This window comes from Triticum urartu, chromosome 2A (genome assembly GCF_056163025.1).
Source record: "Triticum urartu cultivar PI428250 chromosome 2A, HENAU_Tu73, whole genome shotgun sequence".
Lineage (NCBI taxonomy): Eukaryota > Viridiplantae > Streptophyta > Magnoliopsida > Poales > Poaceae > Triticum > Triticum urartu.
This window is the reverse complement of record NC_141874.1, coordinates 392900163-392905380: the sequence shown is the minus strand read 5'-3', so window position 1 is coordinate 392905380 and position 5218 is coordinate 392900163.

Genomic DNA, 5218 nt, shown 5'->3' with positions numbered 1-5218 from the left:
TGCCGTACCACTCTGGTGCGGAACGTGTCCTTGTGGACCTACGAAGTTCAGTAGCAACTTGATCTAAAGTTTCATGATCATCATCATTAACTTCCTCTCTAGTCGGTGCAGGCACCTCAGGAACATTTTCTTGAGTTGCGCCATTTTCTGGTTCAAGAGGTAATACTTCATCAAGTTCTACTTTCCTCCCACTTACTTCTTTCGAGAGAAACTCCTTCTCTAGAAAGGATCCATTCTTGGCAACAAAGATCTTGCCTTTGGATCCGAGGTAGAAGGTATACCCAATAGTTTCTTTAGGGTATCCTATGAAGACGCATTTTTCTGACTTGGGTTCGAGCTTTTCAGGTTGAAGTTTCTTGACATAAGCATCGCATCCCCAAACTTTTAGAAACGACAGCTTAGGTTTCTTCCCAAACCATAATTCATACGGTGTTGTCTCAACGGATTTTGACGGAGCCCTATTTAAAGTGAATGCGGCAGTCTCTAAAGCATAGCCCCAAAAAGATAGTGGTAAATCGGTAAGAGACATCATAGATCGCACCATATCTAATAGAGTGCGATTACGACGTCAGACACACCATTACGCTGAGGTGTTCCAGGCGGCATGAGTTGTGAAACTATTCCACATTTTCTTAAGTGTGTGCCAAACTCGTGACTCAAGTATTCTCCTCCACGATCTGATCGCAAGAACTTGATTTTCCTGTCACGTTGATTCTCAACCTCTCTCTGAAATTCCTTGAACTTTTCAAAGGTCTCAGACTTGTGTTTCATTAAGTAGGCATACCCATATCTACTCAAGTCATCAGTGAGGGTGAGAACATAACAATAACCACCGCGAGCCTCAACACTCATTGGACCGCACACATCAGTATGTATGATTTCCAATAAGTTGGTTGCTCGCTCCATTGTTCCTGAGAACGGAGTCTTGGTCATTTTACCCATGAGTCATGGTTCGCACGTGTCAAATGATTCGTAATCAAGAGACTCTAAAAGTCCATCTGCATGGAGCTTCTTCATGTGTTTTACACCTATGTGACCAAGGCGGTAGTGCCACAAGTATGTGGGACTATCATTATCAACCTTACATCTTTTGGTACTCCTACTATGAATATGTGTAGCATTACGCTCGAGATTCATTAAGAATAAACCATTCACCATCGGAGCATGACCATAAAACATATCTCTCATATAAATAGAACAACCATTATTCTCGGATTTAAATGAGTAGCCATCTCGTATTAAACGAGATCCTGATACAATGTTCATGCTCAAACTTGGCACTAAATAACAATTATTGAGGTTCAAAACTAATCCCGTAGGTAAATGTAGAGGTAGCGTGCCGACGGCGATCACATCGACCTTGGAACCATTCCCGGCGCGCATCGTCACCTCGTCCTTCGCCAGTCTCCGCTTATTCGGCAGCTCCTGCTTTGAGTTACAAATGTGAGCAACTGCACCAGTATCGAATACCCAGGAGCTACTACGAGTACTGGTAAGGTACACATCAATTACATGTATATCACATATACCTTTCGTTTTGCCGGCCTTCTTGTCCGCTAAGTATTTGGGGCAGTTCCACTTCCAGTGACCACTTTCCTTGCAATAAAAGCACTCAGTCTCGGGCTTGGGTCCATTCTTTGGCTTCTTCCCGGCAGCTTGCTTGCCGGGCGCGGCAACTCCCTTGCCGTCCTTCTTGAAGTTTTTCTTACCCTTACCTTTCTTGAACTTAGTGGTTTTATTCACCATCAACACTTGATGTTCCTTTTTGACTTCTACCTCTGCTGATTTCAGCATTGCAAATACTTCAGGAATGGTCTTTTCCATCCCCTGCATATTGAAGTTCATCAAAAAGCTCTTGTAGCTCGGTGGAAGCGACTGAAGGATTCTGTCAATGACCGCGTCATCCGGGAGATTAACTCCCAGCTGAGTCAAGCGGTTATGTAACCCTGACATAGTGAGTATGTGCTCACTGACAGAACTATTTTCCTCCATCTTACAGCTGAAGAACTTGTCGGAGACTTCATATCTCTCGACCCGGGCATGAGCTTGAAAAACCATTTTCAGCTCTTCAAACATCTCATATGCTCCGTGTCTCTCAAAACGCTTTTGGAGCCCCGGTTCTAAGCTGTAAAGCATGCCGCACTGAACGAGGGAGTAATCATCGGTACGTGTCTGCCAAGCGTTCATAATGTCTTGTTCTCCAGGGAGAATAGATCTTTCTTGGCAGCTATGAGGATGATCCTCAGGTTCCGGACCCAGTCCGTATAATTGCTGCCATCGTCTTTCAGCTTGGTTTTCTCTAGGAACGCGTTGAAGTTGAGGACAATGTTGGCCATTTGATCTACAAGACATATTGTAAATATTTTAGACTAAGTTCATAATAATTAAGTTCATCTAATCAAATTATTCAATGAACTCCCACTCAGATAGACATCCCTCCAGTCATCTAAGTACAACATGATCCGAGTTAACTAGGCCGTGTCCGATCATCACGTGAGACGGACTAGTCAACATCGGTGAACATCTTCATGTTGATCGTATCTTCTATACGACTCATGCTCGACCTTTCGGTCTTCTGTGTTCCGAGGCCATGTCTGTACATGCTAGGCTCGTCAAGTCAACCTAAGTGTTTGCATGTGTAAATCTGTCTTACACCCGTTGTATGTGAACGTTGGAATCTATCACACCCGATCAACACGTGGTGCTTCGAAACAACGAACTGTCGCAACGGTGCACAGTTAGGGGGAACACTTTCTTGAAATTATTATGAGGGATCATCTTATTTACAATCGTCGTTCTAAGTAAACAAGATGCAAAAACATGATAAACATCACATGCAATCAAATAATAATAGTGACATGATATGGCCAATATCACATAGCTCCTTTGATCTCCATCTTGGGGCTCCATGATCATCTCGTCACCGGCATGACACCATGATTTCCATCATCATGATCTCCATCATCGCCTCCATGAATTTGCTCGCCAACTATTACTTCTACTACTATGGCTAACACGTTTAGCAATAAAGTAAAGTAATTTACATGGCGTTTCTCAATGACACGCAGGTCATACAAAAAATAAAGACAACTCCTATGGCTCCTGCCGGTTGTCATACTCATCGACATGCAAGTCATGATTCCTATTGCAATAGCATGAACATCTCATACATCACATATATATCATTCATCATTCATCACAACTTTGGCCATATCACATCACAAAACACTTGCTGCAAAAACAAGTTAGACGTCCTCTAATTGTTGTTGCAAGTTTTACGTGGCTGCAATAGGGTTCTAGCAAGAACGTTTTCTTACCTACGTGAAAGCCACAACGTGATTTGTCAACTTCTATTTACCCTTCATAAGGACCCTTTTCATGGAATCCGCTCCAACTAAAGTGGGAGAGACAGACACCCGCCAGCCACCTTATGCAACTAGTGCATGTCAGTCGGTGGAACCGGTCTCACGTAAGCATACGTGTAAGGTTGGTCCGGGCCGCTTCATCCCACAATACCGCTGAAGCAAAATAAGACTAGTAGCAGCAAGAAAGTTGACAACATCTACGCCCACAACAAATTGTGTTCTACTCGTGCAAAGAGAACTATGCATAGACCTAGCTCATGATGCCACTGTTGGGGAACGTTGCAGAAAACAAATATTTTCCTACGGTTTCACCAAGATCCATCTATGATTTCATCTAGCAACGAGTGATCGGATTGCATCTACATACCTTTGTAGATCACGCGCGGAAGCGTTCAAAGAACGGGGATGAGGAAGTCGTACTCAACGTGATCCAAATCACCGGAGATCCTAGCGCTGAACGGACGGCACCTCCGCGTTCAACACACGTACGGTCAGCGTGACGTCTCCTCCTTATAGATCCAGCAAGGGGAAGGAGAGGTTGATGAAGATCCAGCACCACGACGGCGTGGTGGTGGATGCAGGGGTCACCGTAGCAGGGCTTCGCCGTTCTACTACGAGAGGGAGAGGTGTAGCAGGGGAGAGGGAGGCGCCAAGACTCAAGGGTGTGGCTGCCCCCTCCCTCCCCCCCCCTTTATATAGGCCCCCTAGGGGGTCCGCCGGCCCTAGGAGATGGGATCTCCTAGGGGGGCGGCGGCCAAGGGGTGGAGTGCCCCCCAAGCCAGGTGGAGCGCCCCCCCACCCTAGGGTTCCCAACCCTAGGCGCATGGGGTGGGCCAAGGGGGGCACACCAGCCCACTATGGGCTGGTTCCCTCCCCGCTTTAGCCCATGGGGCCCTCCGGGATGGGTGGCCCCACTCGGTGGACCCCCGGGACCCTTCCGGTGGTCCCGGTTCAATACCGGTGACCCCCGAAACTCTCCCGATGGCCGAAACTGCACTTCCTATATATAATTCTTCACCTCCGTACCATTCCAGAACTCCTCGTGACGTCTGGGATCTCATCCGGGACTCCGAACAACTTTCGGGTTACTGCATATTATATCTCTACAACCCTAGCATCACCGAACCTTAAGTGTGTAGACCCTACGGGTTCAGGAGACATGTAGACACGACCGAGATGGCTCTCCGGTCAATAACCAACAGCGGGATCTGGATACCCATGTTGGCTCCCACATGCTCCTCGATGATCTCATCGGATGAACCACGTGTCGAGGATTCAAGCAACCCCCTATACAATTCCCTTTGTCAATCGGTATGTTACTTGCCCGAGATTCGATCATCGGTATCCCAATACCTCATTCAATCTCGTTACCGGCAAGTCACTTTACTCGTACCATAATGCATGATCCCGTGACCAGACACTTGGTCACTTTGATCTCATTATGATGATGCATTACCGAGTGGGCCCAGCGATACCTATCCGTTATACGGAGTGACAAATCCCAGTCTTGATCCGTGTCAACCCAACAGACACTTTTGGAGATACCCGTAGTATACCTTTATAGTCACCCAGTTACGTTGTGATGTTTGGTACACCCAAAGCACTCCTACGGCATCCGGGAGTTACACGATCTCATGGTTTAAGGAAAAGATACTTGACATTGGAAAAACTCTAGCAAACGAACTATACGATCTTGTGCTATGTTTAGGATTGGGTCTTGTCCATCACATCATTCTCCTAATGATGTGATCTCGTTATCAATGACATCCAATGTCCATAGTCAGGAACCATGACTATCTGTTGATCAACGAGCTAGTCAACTAGAGGCTTACTAGGGACATGTTGGTGTCTAT